This window comes from Polistes dominula, unplaced genomic scaffold (genome assembly GCF_049000335.1).
Source record: "Polistes dominula isolate Pdom_NZ unplaced genomic scaffold, Pdom_raw_medaka contig_12, whole genome shotgun sequence".
In the NCBI taxonomy this organism is placed as follows: Eukaryota; Metazoa; Arthropoda; class Insecta; order Hymenoptera; family Vespidae; genus Polistes; species Polistes dominula.
In genome coordinates, this window is record NW_028301116.1 from 3,460,068 (window position 1) to 3,477,940 (window position 17,873).

Below are 17,873 nucleotides of genomic sequence, written 5' to 3' on the forward strand. Positions count from 1 at the left end.
GAAGAAGAGGAGGAGGAGGAGGAGAATGAAGAGTTAACGAAAGAGGAGGAAGAGGAAGAGGAAGGAGAAGGTATTCTCGTGTAGAGCAGCTTGCTGCTGTGAAGCGTTAGCGAGAACCAATCCCAGTATTTGCGCTTCCTTCCTACCGTGGATGGCGACCACCTCTTTCCAGGGGCGTAGCCACAGACCCCGATAGGTGCCCGCCCCGGATTTTTCACGCGCGCCAAATTCCGCCTCGAAAGAGACTCGAACAAAAGTAAGAAAGAGAGAATGAGAGAGTGAGAGAAAGGTTTTCTTCATCGACGATCGAATACGTCCTCTCTCTATCCTTCCTTCTGCGAGTCTTGATATGATGCCTCGCCTTCGTCATGCCTACTCTTACTTTACCTTCCACGTTCTCTCCTTACCTTACCTTCGGACTTGATTTCGAGTTCGTTCAACTTTTCGATTTACTGCTCACGATCGTTCTCTTCATTTTTCTTTTTTCTTTCCTTTCTTCTCCTTTCTCTTTTTTCTCTTATTTTTGTTTGTTTATTTTTTTTTTTTTTGATTTGTTAAGAGATTTATTTAAATCGATATTATACATGCCAATATTGAGCATTTTTATTGGATGCGTTATCGAAGGTTATTGATGCAGTTGATTGTCGATGGTAATCTCGTGAAATGTTATTTCCAATTTATTTTTTCTCTCTTTTATATTTTAAATACGCGATATAAGTAAAATTGTTTCAATTTCAATATTCAAATATATTCTAACAATTTGCATAGATGATTAATATTTATTATTATCGTGATAATTTAATGAACATTGTTTTAAATGAAATTAAAACACGGAATTTCGAATATATATATATATACAAAAAAAAAGAAATTCTTATTCCCATATAAATCCAGAATCGTCTCGCCCTTTTTTTTCTCTTTGGAAAAATTGCAATCGTTGTGTTGGGTGATAGGAGTCGTCGTAGGCGGTGTAAAAGAGATAAGAATCGTTAGATGAATAAAAAGAGGTCTTAGAGTGGTCCCAGGGTGAATTCCATGCGAGGTTCTTCTACGAGTATTTCTTCTTGCCGAGCTCGCGCCTTACCAAGGACGGACGCGAGTGAGCGAGCGAGCCTTTTTCTGAATCTTCTGAAGTCTTCTCCTCTAAGGATACCCATAAGAGAAAAGAGAGGAAAAAATCAAGGAAGAAAGACAGAAAAAAGACAAAAAGTTTGCGATATAGTGCGGATAGTCGCGCATACAATGTCACGGTCGGACGAACCAACCAACCAAAGCAACGAAACGAAGGAACGAACTGACTGACTGACTGACTGACTGACTGACTGACTGACTGACTGGCGAAGGGACAAACGGATGGACAGGAAAGGGAGACGAAGGGTGAGCAGAGGAGTCTAAGGGAGTTAGGGGGGAGGGCCGTAGGGCCTCCTCGTCGAGTATTCCCGCCGCTGACGCCGGTAGATTTACGGGCGGTTAAGTCCGCGCAGAAGACGAGTTTCTCTCTTTGCGGATTCTTGCCCTTCCACCGATATTATTAGCGATCGCGTCCTCTTTTTGATCCTTTTCTGACCAACGAGGGAGAGGAGAGACTCTTAAGAAAAGGTTCGAGACTAAAACTCTTTTCTCTCTCTCTCTCTCTTTGTTTCTGTTTGTCTGTCTGTCTTTCTGTTTTAATTTTTAGGGTAGAGTGGGTTCCAAATCTTAGTGTTTTTTAGAACCACATATAATATCCTCGATAGGCGATGTTACTTATTCCGGACCATCGTTTTTGGATCTTCTTTGTCTCGTTAAGTCCGCGAATGTGTTTCTTATTTTCGATTTAACTCTTTCGAAAGAGAGAAAGAGTTAAGTTAGCTATTTCTCTGAGTTGGGCACGCCTTTCTGAGTAATGTTGATTGATATATTCAACTATGGGATTTTTTTGATATTCAATGGAAAAAAAGATTCATTGTAAGAATTGTATATAGATTTATACATATACACACACATTTGATTAGTACGTTTGGCAATTTGATTCGAAATAAATATAAAACAAAAATGATAAATCATTCGTAAATTTCAATAATTCATATTTTAACGTTAAAACTTTCTTTCGAAACTTTCACATTTTTTGCTATGATATAAAATATTACATTAATATTAAAATAAAAAAATTAATAATTTAAAAATGACTCTTTACTTTTTATTTATTACGAACAACGAAAATTGAAACATTATTATGAATAAAAATAAAACATTAATCAACGTAAAAAATTTCAAAATTGTATAAATTAAATTCTCAAAAAAATATAATCGTAAATATACGATCCCATTTCTCGTTTTGATAATAATAGCGGAAGCAAAAGCGTAAAAGGATAAATCCAAATAGTCCAATATCAAAAAGATAAATAAGTAAAAAAATAAAGATGAGTAGTATATATTTTGATCGAATGGAAGAGATTCGAGGCGAGTTCCATTTTCGAATTCACACGACGGCAAGGCGATTCTCGCGTGCCCCGCGGAATCTTATTGGCTATTCAGCTCGCGATACCTAACTGCCCGGCATTCGATGTCTACGAGCCATAAAGCATGGAGGCGACCGAGGCTACACACGGATCAGAAAATACACTCACCCAAGTGTACACGTATCACATACACACACATACGTGTATATACTCTAGTGAGAGGATCGCACGAGTTATACCGTACCTACCGTGTCCCTTACGGTAGGCATTACCGAGATTACAGACGCACACTCGGCCTCGTTCGTGAGTGCAAAAGAGAGAGAGAGAGAGAAAATAAGAGAGGATAGTATGTGAGGGCGCGAGCTCGTCGAAGTGGGAGGAAGATGCAAGAAAGTTCTTCGCGTAATAACCTCCCTCTTGTTTCTTTATCCTCTCTTTCTCTTTCTCTTTCTCTCTCTCTCTCTCTCTCTCTCTACTCACTACTTCAATATATTTCTTTCTTTATTTATCCTGTTTTTCTGCCGACCCTTTAAATCTAGTAAACAGCCTCCATCTTCTATCTCCGTCTCTCTCTTTAGGTCTATTAAAACCGTGCGAGATAATCGGTCGCCCGGTAATACGCCGCAAACCCGCGAATCCGCCAACCACCGCAATTTACTCTCTCGAAACGACCATTTTCTCTCTTTACCCTCTTTTCCTCGATTCGAATCGAAAGAGCGCACGAGCGAGCGAAACTACCACCACCACCACCATCACCACTACCACTACCATCACTACTATTACTACTACCATTATTGCTGATACTCTGTTGCTGTTAGTGCTACTATTCGCTTCTACTAGCCGCACCGGTGAGATTTAATGCTAAGCACGCTCCTCAGCTCGAAACTATCTCGCATGGCGGAAACGTGCCTTCTCGATGTCTTTTCCTTCTGATTTTTCTGTAATTGATATATATATATTTTTTTGTTTCCTTATATATCTGGTAATAACATTTCTCACATTTTTCATTAAGGAGATAACTTTAACATAATTTCAGTAATTTTTGTGTACGATCTCATTTATGTAAAGATATTTTAAACAACTAATAGTTATTATATGTTCTTTAAATTTTTATATGATTGAAAAATGTTTTTACGTATATTTTTGTTAACCTATTACCTGCCACAATACGAAAATGAAACAAAAAATTAAATTACCTGTATAAGGATATTCATAATAACCAAAAAGAAATATTTTTGTTACAATTGTTTTTTTTTTGTATTTAAATATAAAAATAGTGAGAATTTGTAACATTTTAACGAATATATTTCATTCTGAAGTTGTAGTTATTAAAAAAAAATTTCAAAAAATTCGTCCGAAAAAAAGCCATTGGAGGGTAATGAATTAAATGATAAATATTCGTATAAGTCATATTTCTTGACATTTGAAAAATATTAATGCATAAAAAATTAATGCAATAAGATATATTATTTTGAATTACGTATCATCTTCTAACGATTTCATTTTGATGACATAAATGTTTTTAAACAGAAAAAAATCTGTTAAGGATTTATATCATCGTTCACTTTTAGTATATAAATATATTGGAACGTATATTCGTAATAATATATGCTGGTTGGTCGAATAAATAGACTCTCTCCACGCTCGGAGGATCCTTTTGGAAATAACTAAAAAGGATTGCCGTATAGGAGTTTTCTCGTTTCTCCCTAATAAGTTCCGTGCAAGCTTCCACCCGTTAGTCATACGTTTATGTAGGGGATGTATGTCTATATTCGGAGGGTGGGTCACCACTCGAGGAGATACGTATCTTCTGGTTATTAATGTATGTCTGCAACCATCCCCCTTATACGAAACCACTACTTTAACGTTACATACAAATATAGGTACCAATACTAGAACGAGTGACCTCGAATGGGGAATGGTTTTGCCAAGACGCGTGGAAGATTGGAAAATTACGCGTAAGATTCATTTTAACCGATGGTTCTCACACAACACCCTTTCTTTTTTTTATATATTACAATATTCTTAACAAAATCAAACAATTATTATTTTTAATAATATTATATTATTAAGATAAATAATCAATTTTTTACTCTTTAAATTAAGAATAATCATATGACGGAAATTTTATAACAACGAAAAGAAATAACGTTCTTCTCAGTGATTCGATTTGGAGATATTGAACTAAACATTTTGAAAGGAGGGGAATGGTGGGAAGGGAAACCAAACCGTGTTCTCGTAAAGATCGTATAAAATATCCATAGTGTCCTCTTTCAATGGTTACAAATCTTCGAAAATAGATCAAAGGAAAAAAGTAATAGTTGTGTGTTGGTTTTTATTCGAGTTGAGTGTCCCTGCGGAAAGAATCTAGTCGGTATATTGATCACACTTGAGGAAACCTCCAGGCCAGTGGCCCTCCCACCCACAACCAAGATATGAATTCCTAATATGCGAACTTCTCTCTCTCTCTTTCTTTTTCTTTCTTTTCTTCTTCACCACCACCACCACCACTACCAACACCATCACTACTAGCAGTACCAGCAGCAGTATCACTACCACCCATCCACCACCCACCAAATCCCTCCCCGGTCACCCACTCCTCGTTTCGTTTCCATGAACAACGCGACGAGAAGATTCGAAAAACTTGGGTTACGTTGGGGCCACTGCGCTTCTTCTTCTTCTCCTTTCTGGCCGCGATCCAACGGCAATCACGACCATCTTTAATTCCTTTCTTCTGTCCACCGAGTGACTTATATTCGAAAAAGTCCCCTTCGAGTTTTAACGGGCGGGCAGGCGGGCGGACTGCGATGCGAGAGAGGCACGAAGGGGATCGCTCTTTCGCACCCGTTTTATTCACCTTCAGTCCTTCCATTCGTTTGCCTTCTCTCGATTATTCTCCGAGACGTGTTGCTTTTCTTTTTTTTTTCTTCATTATTTTCCTTATGGTTCGTTGATACTTTTTTTCTTCCTCTCTCTCCCTATATTCTTTTCTACGTCACACGGTGACAAGTATTATAAAAGTATGGGTAGAAAATCCCTTCTTCATTAAAATTATTATATTAGTATAACGTTTATTTGAATTTATAATATTTAATTGTTTTTTTGGCTCAATATTTTTTGTTTCATTACTTTTTGTAGTTTCCAAGATGCACAAGTTATAAATGTGTGATGGAAACTTCATCGTTGCATAATTATCAAATGTTTTTATATTATTGTATTATTTAATCGTGTTTATATTACTATAATTTATATTAATTTTTAATCCTAAATTTTCTTAATTATTAAGTATGGGTTGAAAATCCCTTCTATGTTTAAAATTATTATATTAGTATAACGTTTATTTGAATTTATAATATTTAATTGTTTTTTTGGCTCAATATTTTTCGTTTCATTACTTTGTGTAGTTTCCAAGATGAACAAGTTATAAATGTGTGATAAAAATTTCATCATTGAATTATTATTAAATATTTTTGTATTATTATATTATTTAATCGTGTTATATATTACTATAATAATTTGTATTAATTCTTAATTATTCTAGGATATACATTTTCTCCATTTCTTCAAACATTTCATATTTCATTTCTATGATTTTATAATTTAAAAAAAATCAATTAAAAAATGTAATCACACATACCACTATCTATACATGTTTAATGTATAATTGTTTTAATAATGACCTATAATAATATTTTTTTTTACTATATTGCGAGTTCCTTGATATCGTTAAAAATAATATCAAGTATAACTTGTGTCGCATAGCATTTCAACGGAATATAATAATAACTGACGCAAATTATTCGAATAATTGTATATAGAAAGGGGCGTATAGCTCGGGTTAAGAAGATTTGCCGCATCAAAAGAGAAAGAGAGAAAGATAAAAAGAGAGAAAGACAATAATAATGCCAAGGAAGAGAACGGATCGTCATTATCTCGACCGTCGGAGTTATTATAAGCGAGTTAGGACGATGACGGTGAGGAGGAGTCGTCGTTACGTTTCACGTTGACTCGGCACCGTGAAAAAGGAAACGAGCGACAGGAAATCAGCTCGAAATTGGTGAAGATGGTGTCGACGAGAAAAGACGAGAAGACAAAAACGGCGGGGGAAGGAAAAAAAGTGGGAGTAAGAACAACGTGAAGAACAAAAAAATAAAAAAAAATAAAAAGAAGAAAAAGTAAGAACACAAAGATCGTTTCAACCCACGCTTTTCAACGATACTACTTCTTCTTCTACATTCTTGCTATAAAAATCACGCTAACGAAACTTTCGACCTGTATATTTTCGAAGATAGAGATCGATTTCATGGAGAAAAAGTAACTTGTTCGACTCAAGATGTGGTCCTCCTCCTCCTCCTCCTCTTCTTCATACTCCTGCTTCTTCACCTTTTTCCTTCTTTTATTCCTCCTCTTTTTTATATTTCTTTTTTTTTGTCATAGTTGTCACAAGAAGCGTTGAATTCGAAAACACAATTTAAGTACATTTGCTAAAATGTTATTACCATGAAATTTATTACGATATAAATAGCAAGATATTATCGCTATATGTACCGGCCATTTGTCTTATTGCCATAAGTATAGGTAAAGAGAGAAAGAGAGAGAGAGGGAAAGAGGGAGAAAAAAGAGAGAAGTATTATATACTATATCGAGTTGATAGGTTATAGTCAATCGGGGTAATTTTCGATATATCATTATCTATTATCGAACGTGTTACTATATTCTTATCATTTTCTACATTTTTTCTTTTTATTTATATATAAATTTTTTGTTTTTATATAAAAAGATAAATAATTCTTTTCAATTACGTAGAGGTAAGAAAAAAAGAATTATAAAAAGAAAAGAAGATATTCAAAGAAGAATAAGAAGAATAATCATAGTCAATGTTAAAAAGCAAATAAGTCAAGAAATTGTTTTCTTTGGGTCAAGGACAAACTAGTTGAGAAAAGATAGGCTGCTACTAGTTTTATTCTTATTCTAAGATCGTTACTAATCTATCCATCTCTTCATCTTCTTCTTCCTCATCACCTTTTCTTATTATTCTTATTCTATCATCTTCTTCTTCTTCTTCTTCTTCTTTACGGTCAAGTTCGAGTGTCACGGAAGAACGGCGTTGCGCGAAACCAATCGGTTGAAAAAGCGTTTTATTATAATTCCTTCTTCTTTTTTTAAAGATACCACCTTCTCATCTTCTTCCTCTTCTTCTTTTTTTACATTCTTCTACTCTTCCTCTATCATTTCTCAACGCCTAGGAGAATGTCGTTCGAACGACGAACCTCCTCACCCACCCCTCCCCCTGATCTTCCTTAAGATGCGAACGCTATTTTGTAATTTTCGTCGCTCGGTCACGCGGTACGTTTGCCTGTAACTAACCGTATTTACTATATACAGCCAGATGTTACAGAACAAGATGAGAAGTTTTGAACATCACGTAAGAAAGTAAAACGAACGAAATGATCTTTTATTATTACTATTTTCAATCTATCATCATCATCGTCATTATCAACATCAAATCGTTTTCTTATAAAATTCATATCAAATTATTCTACAAATTGTCAATTTAACTATTGCAAATTTATTTATTAATTAAATCCTATAATAAAATTTCTGACATATGTTTATTATATCATTTATATTAAATATGACAACTATACATGTTTGATCTAAAAATGATTTACGTAGATTAACAAAACACGGATTAAAGTTAATGATTTCTGATATTATGATTTTTATCTATCGATTAAGAATGAAAAGATTTAAGATTTTATCTAATAGTAAAAAATAAATAAATGTCTAAATATAAATATATAAATCCTTGTATTACGAGTAAAGATATCACGGAATGATGTTTTGCGCCACCATCGTGAAAATGTTCGTGAATGGTAGCATGGAATGTAGTAAAGCAAATATAGAGGAGGTTTATTTCTCTCTCTCTTTCGGTTCGCGAATAGCTAATTACGCTTCTTGGCATTCCTCTTTCTGGTTAGACAAGGAAGATCGGTGAGGTAGCACGGAAGAAGTCTAACATCAACAACTACCGTCGGGTAGTATAGGTACAACAAACCGGCAACTTCACCACCACCGGCACCTCATCGAGAGAGGAATTACGAGCTAATCCTTCGCTCGTAGGAGGACACGAGCGAGCGCGGTCACCGTAGGATACCTCACTCCTCCTCCTTTTTCTTCTCCTCCTCCTTTTTCTTCTCCTCCTCCTCTTCTTCTTCTGCTTGCTTCTTTTATTTTTCCTTTTTTTTTATTACTCTTTCTTCTTATAATTCTTCTTCTCTCTTCTTACCTCGGCGTAATGGCGTTGTTTAATGTTTAATCATACCCAACCCTGGTCTCGCAGTATAATCAGAGTATAATTCAGACAACAACATCAACTACCGTGAACCGACGTCCTCTCTTCAACTTGCTTGCTTACTTGCTTGCTTGCTTGCTAGCTACTACTCGCGAGAAGATGCTGGAAAAAGAGTAAAAGTAAGAGGAGGAGGAGGAGGAGGAGGAAGGCTTACGATCTGCGGTTAGTGTATATCCAAGAAAACCCTCTAACACTATTCTACACTTTATACGTGTACCTCTTTACCTGGATAATATTAGTTCTTTATTTTCCTACTGATGATCCCTTCAGAGTTACATATAAACGATGATCGAATGAGATTAGAAACGTTCTTACGTTTATCTTTTGATAATATATAACATTCGTCAGGTATTTTATATATTTTTTTTTTGTTTATGAATATTATGTGAACATTAAACTCGTTAATGTGAAATGAGATAGATGATCAATATCTTAATGATCTGATTGATATAACTCATTTACGAGCATATATGACAAAGATCTTTGAAATTCAATGATTCGTTAAAGTGATATTTATTAATTAGTAATTAGGTTTTGTCTCTCTCTCTCCTCTCTCTCTCTCCCTCTCTCTTTAAACCAATATATATATATATATATATTGGTATGTGTGTGTGTGTGTGTGTGTGTGTATATATATGTATACGGGTGTGCATCGAGTTACTAAACGACTCCGATTCTTTTTTGAGTGCCCCAAGGCCCATAGGTACTTGCCTCGTGTCGAGTCATGCGTGGAACTCCGGGCATCGTTGCCATAACTCGTCTCGCCGTGTTACCTCCGTCGAGTTTATGGCACCGACGTTTCTCGCGCGATCTCGCACGAGTACACCTTTAACCAACCCTTCTCCTTTCTTCTCTTCCTCTCTTTTTTTTTTTTTAAATAATTCGAACCATGGATTATCTATTGAAATTATATAAAAAAAAAATCAGTTCAACAAGTAATAGTTCATAATATAATACTCGTAACACTATTCATCTTTAAAATTCTTCTCTTTTAACGAGTGTGGGTGGAGTCACGAAAAGGATGATATTTCTTGGCCTTGAAAAGATCGTTCGTTCGAGCAAAAGTTAGCAGAACCATGGTAAAACTCTTTGAAGCTCGAATCGATTATCACGGCTTGGTTTAATCGAAAGATCAAGAAAGAAAAGGAAAGAGAAGAGAAGAGAGGAGAGAGGAGAGGACCAACACAGTGTTGTCCCGGGCTTGGAAATAAGGTAGTACATTATAGCGGAGTATTAGAGTGGTCGGTAGCCGACCAGCCAGTTTTTTGCCGGATTCCAGTAGCGCCTTCGACAAACACCGGGGGAGGGGAAGAGTCCGCTTTCTCGGTTCACTACTTTTACTAGGTTATCCACGAACGTTCGTCACGTGACTCGTTCCGCGTCAGCTACTTCAGCGCCGGGTACAACAGGGTGGGCAAGAAAGGGGCAAGGGTAAGGGGAAATGGTGAGGGGGTGGGGTAGGGAGGATCTTCAAAGAAACTCTCAGGTATTCTTCTCCTTCGAGAAGTATCCTCTCTTTCTAACTATTCTTTTCTCACTTACTCAGTCACTCAATCGTTCACTCACTCACTCACTCAGGGTCTAGCGAGTGTTGAGAGAAAGCGACGAGTACGACTACAACTATGACGACGTGCCGCCGCGATGATTTGGCGAATCGCGGACGTTGGAATTAAATCGCGGCGCTTTTCGACGAGACCATCTTCGACTACTCGATTTGACGTTCAAATTACTGTGATCTTCGATTCATCGAGATATAACTACTGTCGATCTTACCTACCTCTACCTTCCTCCTGCTTACTTGCTTGCTTACTATGTGCGTTCAACGTTACTCACAGAGTATTTATTTCGACATATACGAATGTGATTTAGTTAGGGAGATTCGTTAACGTTTCATTTAGTATTAGATTGTCGATCAATAACAGTTAGATACCTTGATTGTTAGATAGATAAATTGTTAGATAGATTCGTTTTAGGGTGTCGGTTTTTTTTAGTTTTAATCTTTTTATTAGATGGGCCCCCTGCTTTTTTTTTTATCCCTTTGTTATCGGTTAATGTTTTTCCACGATTTTTCCTTTCTTTCTCTTTCTCTCTCATTCTCTTTCTGTTTCTCCTTTTTTCTCCTTTTTTTTTAAGACTCCCCTTGTCCCCACATCCACATGAGTCACATAATAGCTTCTCCGCGTAGTCCTACTTGGATGATTTATGCTTCTGGACGGATTTTATGTATTTCTGCGCAACGCGCGAGCTCTCTTCTCCTCTCTCTCTTTCAGCTTTTTTTTAGGTTCTCACCCTGCATGAGAAAAGAAAGAGAGAGAGAGAGACGGGGGGCCTTGGCCATAAAGCGCGTCACGGGGTTCGGAACTCTCTTTGCCGAAGCTAACTACGTGGTCCATATAGATCGATATAATTAATAGCCTCGTCGCAGTTGAGATCGGGTAACATATGGCGAGGGAAGCTAAAAGTAGGATTGAAATAAAAAATAAAAAACAACAACAACAACACGATCCTTCCTTGGCTTGTGAGAAGAATTGGAAAGAAGGAAGAGAGAATAAACGAAGGAGAAAAATAAAAATTAGAATAAGAAGAAGAAGAAGAAGAAGAAGATGAATAAAAAATAATGCGAGGAGAAGAACGGTGGTTCCTTTTCTGGAAAGGTGCCGCCATTCTCAAAGTTGACCAAGCCGTGGTGTTGCTGTTGCTGCTAGCTGCTGTTTCTTTCTCTCTCTTTCTCATATTTTCTTTTTATATCATCCCACCCAACATCCTCCTTCTCTCACAGCTTAGTCGAAAAGGGATTAAAGGCGTATAAACGAAGAAACCCGCGAGAGGGTTACCCTCGACGATTCGTTCTGTTGAAAAAAAGAAAAAAAAAAGAATGACTACTTTGTGGCATGCTAATTCCTACCTGGTGGCGTCTCCAAGGTTCTTCCACCACACGATCCTGCGGTGCAGACACTCGTTTGACTCAAATGGATTCTCTATCTCTCTTTCTTTCTTATCTTTTCACTTTTTTTTCTTTTTTTTTCATTCTATCCTTCTTCTATTTTGCTATCTCAAACATTCAGAGATAGTAGTCGTTGGAATTTAATGATAAGTGTAATTTTCTAGACGTCTTAAACGAGAAACATTTCAATTCTTTTTTATCGATAATTATTAATCTTCCCACCTTCATTCCCCCCCATTTATTAAAGATAACAAATTATTGAAACGAAACGATTTTATAATCGATATCTAATCTATGTCGTATTCATTTTGTTTCATTTGTAAATGATTATCATTTTTCTTTCATACAATCAGGTTCAACCGATCTAATTTGTACCTGTGTTAACATTTTTATTATAGTTGATTTTAAGATCAGATCTTAAACTAACTGTTTTTTTATTTAAATTAATATGTGAATACGTAACAAATAATCATTACATTAAATAACATTGTAAATTCTTAAATTACGTGACCCTTTTTTCGTACCGATCATAAAAATGTTCGATGAAAAAATGGAAAGTATTATATTATAAACGATGATAAAACGATTCTTAAAAGAGATTATAAAGGATACTTGAGAACTCAATAAGAGATACTTTATACCCATAGCAATTTCATTTGGAACTTTGAATGGTAAAGAAGTCCAACTACCCCTCGAGAAAATAAAAACGGAAAGAGTGAGTGAGAAAAGAAACTTATCATTTGCATTCCCTTCATATTTTTTTTTAACATACGCCACGTGGCTGTCGTACGACGTCAGCGCGAGGTGCACGCGAATTTCGATCTCTTTTTCTTTTTTTCTTACGTTGCCGAGCCCGCGTGTGTACTTTGCATAATTTCACGAATCGCACGTACCTATAATAATCGTTTGCCATGGCCCTTCTTCATTTTACACACTTACCTAATGTCCCTTTCCTTCTTCCCCATACCCCTGTTCGATCTTATTAACATAAAGTTTTTTTTTTCAAAATAAACTACTCTCTCTTTCTCTCTTTCTTGCTTGTTCATTCGAATTTGTTTCCGAAGCAACGTGACACGTGTCAGACTTCCCGGAACGGATTCCAACAAATTTATTCTACTTTCCTCGCACACTGTGTGCTTTTTATTATTCCTAGTCTAATAGAAGGAAAGATCTTCCCCCCTTCGGTCCCCCCACCATATTTTTCTTTTTCTTTTTTTTCTCGGGTTGATGTAATACGAAGAAGAACGAGAACATATATCGGGCACGAGCCTGGCACGCGTGTTTTCTCCTCTCGTAAATCCTTTCTGGAAAACATCTTTTACTTAAAACGCGTGGCCCCCTTCCCCTTATTGTTGTTGTTGAATCGAATGACTTTTAATTCCTTCCTTCCTTTCTTGAATTTTCTATTAAATATTGTCATGCTTATTTCCTCGTGCCATTGCATACGCACATACGCGCAGATACGTTTACATGCACACGAGTCTATTATGTTTGTAGATTAAAACGTTAAAATGATGATCTAATGTAAGATTGATTCATACCACCCATGACCGATGGATAACACGATCTATGAACGATGATTAAATATCTGGTTTGATTCATTCTACGATCTCGATATGTTTTTTTTTTTTTATAAGATACAATTAATTAAAATATCGATATATTATGTCATACTTTGCGCATTATACATACATGGACACACACACGCGTTTTTATTACGTATGAAATATGTATAAATGACAATTAAGAATTGACGTTTACCATGATTGAAAGTGTAATCTATGAACGATGACAAAATGTGTCTTACTTGATGATAACGTCCTATTCTCAAAGGATATCATTTCTGAGATTGATTAAGTGCAATTATTGTTGATTAACCGATTGAATGGATCGCGTCACAAGATTTATACATACTATCGTTATTGATACTATTATAACTGTTACTTATCATTCATTCGAACTTGTTGTTACCATGATTTGCATCAATATAAATATATTTTTTATCATTTGTTTTTTTTCTTTTTCTTTTTTAGATTGAACGAACGACCGAAGGAAGGAAGGAAGTAAGCATAGTTAAATGTAAGTAACATCCCTTTTTTCATTTTTTTTTAAAAACATTAAATGAATGATAAGAAATGGATGATTTATGCCGATCAAGTTAAATATGTCGGCTACCACCAATTTTACTAAATTCAAAAAAAATCTTAAAATTCTGCAAAATAATAATAATTTGGTTTTTAAGCACATATACCTACCACTTTTATTAAAAATAGATAAATTAAACAAAATAATAACTAATCCTGACTTACCCAATATCAAATTGACAAAAGAAAACTGCAACAGAAACATAACAAAAATAATCGTTCCGGAAATTTGGCGTGCTAGGATTGTGATTTTATGGTTTGAGGAAAGTGGAAATGGGAAAGAGTTAAACCCAGGTATTTGGGAAAATGTGATAATGGGCATAGAAATCATAAAATAAATAGAAGAAAAACCAAAAAAATTATCTTAGTATTTTGCATTCATTTATTTTAGACTAGATTTGCATAAAAGTAATATAATAATAATAATAATAATAATAATAATAATAATAATTGCAATAATATTATTCAGATTCATGTCACATGTTCATACAAAATAATAATAATAATAATAATAATAATAATAATAATAATAATAATAATAATAATAATAATGTGATGTATAATATAAAGCACAATATAATAATGATATTAATAAAATTTATAAATTATATACATACAACTCTTAAAATCTTAAAAAGATGAAAGTACGACTGGTGAAAAGTGAGAGTGTAACCGACATAAATAACATTACTCGTCTTACGATTCGCTTTTATTTTTATTTTACTTTTGTTTTATTTAAATGAATATACGTATATATTCCTGTGACGGTCTCTATCGATGTCTCGATGTTAGTAAAAAAAGAAAATAAAATAGTTAGAAGCTTGGCCACACCCTAAACTCGATTACGTGCCTAACGTTGGAATCAATCAGATTGTATTCGAAAAATATCAGAGAATAAGTGTTTAGGGATATTCGAAATTACAAAATTCACTCGAATCTGCCCAAAATCTGTTTGAGTTGATATACCAAAAATTAATCATTCATAAACATATCCATATTCAAATTTCAAGACTTGATTTAGTACTTGAAAATTGATTTTTCGGACAGCAATCCTTATTTTCGATTTGAATTACATTTGTTGAGATATTTAAATTGTTGATGTTAGTTTGAATTTTTAAAAACATTTTACTCTCTCTTATTGTATTATTATACAATAATATATTATACTATTATATGATATATTGAAAATATTAAATTATTTATATACATATAGTAGTATATATAATATTATATAATACAATAAGAATTATATATGAAATGTTAACAATTAAATATTCAAAACAATATGAGTTCGAATTGAAAATGAAAAATTACTTTAATATGTTTATTAGACGATAAATTTTGTGGAACCCGACTGAGAAATCGGATAGGACGAATACTCGAGTTGAATTTGGAATTAAGAATACTCACGTACATCTAATACATGTTTTATCATCGTTAAGATTGCGCAAGTGTAGAATAGTGGTAAAGAATTGAGAAATTGTATGGGGTATTATTGATTATCGATAACCGGTGATTTAAATTGAACGATTCAATTAATTTTTTACGTACATCCATTCGGTGAACAGAGTAATCGCCTGTGAAAAAGGAAAAATCCTAAGTTCGAGTCCTTGATTTAAAAGTAAGGTTTAAACTTGTTGTGGACACATTAATATGAATCCTTCATTTAATGGTCACCGTCAAATATATGTGTTTGAAATATCGTTTGGGTTCTAACGTATATCTAATGCATATCTTACCGTTTAATGTTTATTCAATTAATTCATGAGGTAACTGAGAACATAGGTAATACATAAATTGAAATTCGAACTGTTTACTTTTACGTCTATACAAATATTATATATTTTTATTTTATTTTTATTTTTTTTTACTTTAAAAATTAATGTTTTATAACATTTATATGACGTATCAAATATTCATTTCACGTTTTAAATACTCCTTGCCTTTACATGAATTTATATATTACCAAGTTTGAAATAAATCTTGACGTAAAACATTTTCAAATACATAAAATTTTATTTTATAATTATTCAATACAGTGTACATTGATAACATATTTATATAAAAAGTTATTGAAAAATATTTCAAAATGGTGAAGCTTGTATCTCCGATAATTACTGAACAATTATAATAACGAAAATTTACAACATATTTTTTTTTATATATATATTATTACATGAAATGTGACATTATTTATCTTCTTTTTTTTCGGTTAGATACTTCGTAGAATTTTTATTTTTATTTTTTATAACTTTGAATTTTTAACAAAATGATCTATACATTTAACAAACAAAACAAATTATCATTTACACAAAAATGTTTAGACAAATTTTTCCCTCTTTGATTAAAAATAAATTGTAACTATAACGTTTTGTTTAAAGGAAAATATTCTACATTTTGTTATTTCCAAAAATTCCTGACTACACAATCAACAAAAACCTTTACCGTCGGATAGTATCACGGAAAACGTATATACCACAAGAACAACTGATATCTTCTCCATTTGTTAATATTTTAAAACAATTCTTATATAGATACATTAAAATCAATGCATTCAGACATCACTGTATCAAACAATGATAAAACAAAATTTATGTGCACTAAAATTGCGTCAGAAAAAAAGTAATCTTTCCATTGATAATTTTTTCAAACGCCAAGATTAGATTACCCCATAAAAAGATATTGACAGGGATACGATAACTTAAACCATACATTTTTTTAATCCGATAATTAAAAGCAGTAATTAGTTTGGTCATCAAAATTAATGTTTGGGAGAAAAAACGCAAAGTTTTACATATATTCGGAAGATATATATATACATATACATTAGAACAATGCGAGAACCCAAAATAACAAAAACAGTTATTATAATAATTAATATAATAACAATTTTATTTATATAAAAAGAAGAAAATTTTTTTATTAATAGAAAAAGAGAAAAAAAGAAACAGACTTTTAACGTTACCTACGATACCAAAATATTTTTCATTTTTATACAAGTAGAAGTTTTCTTTTTTTTTGCACGTAAATCGCGTGGGTAGGCCAGAAAAAAAGAGTAAGATAGAAGAAAAGAATTTTATACGAAATAATATCCTTTATATACAACAAATTTCTTATTAAATAAGTAATGAAAAAATACATGAAAAGAAAGTAAGAATGCCAAGATACAAGGGACAGAAAAAAATTAAAAAAAAATTTATAATTCTAAAGCAAGTTTAACCCTTTGAGTATCAAAGTTTTCTGAAATAACATGTGTAATCAATTTAAGAAGTTTAAATATGTCAATAATAGTTAAAATGTAAGATTAAGTGGATTATAAATTGAAATATTTTATTATTTAATTTTATAAACATAAGAGTAATAAAAAGGTTAATTAAGAATTGTTTAAAGTTCATATTTGATTATGACTGAAGTGATAAATTTCTTTGATACTTCAAGGGTTTCAGGATGCCTGCAGAAAAGTAAAGAAGAATAATAAAAAAATATGAAAAAGTATTCCTATAATTAATAATCAACATTTTTCACCGTCTAATACTAAAAAAAAGTTGTATGAGTCCTTTAATCCTATCAAATTAATCTAATCCTAATTTGCCAAATTTAATTTCAAAAAATAATTATATTAAATAAAACAGTAATTTTTGTTATAAATTAAATAATAACGTTAAAAAAACAATAAAATAATAATGTTTCATCAAGTTCATTGATTATTTAACAACAAATTCGTTCGTGCAACTTTTCGAAAAAAGCATAGGCTCAAAATTTTTTACTTTTGAAGCTATTTTAAATTTTGAAACCTTTCAATTTTTTCTTTTTACTTTTTATTCTCTTATAAAAGAATAATTTTATAAGAATATCACATCTATCATAAGTAGAACAGCAACAAAGAAAAAATTTGTTCAGGAAAATTAAATATATTATTTGTTGACATAATTTTAAACTTTTCAAGAATTAAAACTTGTCAACATTCACCTTCTTAAGTGTATAATAAT

At 33.1% G+C, this 17,873-nt stretch overlaps 1 protein-coding gene and 1 long non-coding RNA gene across 2 annotated transcripts in view; one reads left to right on the forward strand and one right to left on the reverse strand.

Annotated features, from left to right (window-relative positions):
- The window catches only part of zfh2 (Zn finger homeodomain 2), a 251,745-nt gene that overhangs the window by 75,605 nt on the left and 158,267 nt on the right, over positions 1–17,873 (reverse strand).
- Positions 1–17,873, forward strand: part of LOC149031066 (uncharacterized) — a 99,132-nt gene that overhangs the window by 70,649 nt on the left and 10,610 nt on the right. Inside the window, exon 5 of the long non-coding RNA XR_016178102.1 lies at positions 13,774–13,819. This is a non-coding gene — a long non-coding RNA (uncharacterized LOC149031066). The remainder of the gene's footprint in view (positions 1–13,773; positions 13,820–17,873) is intronic.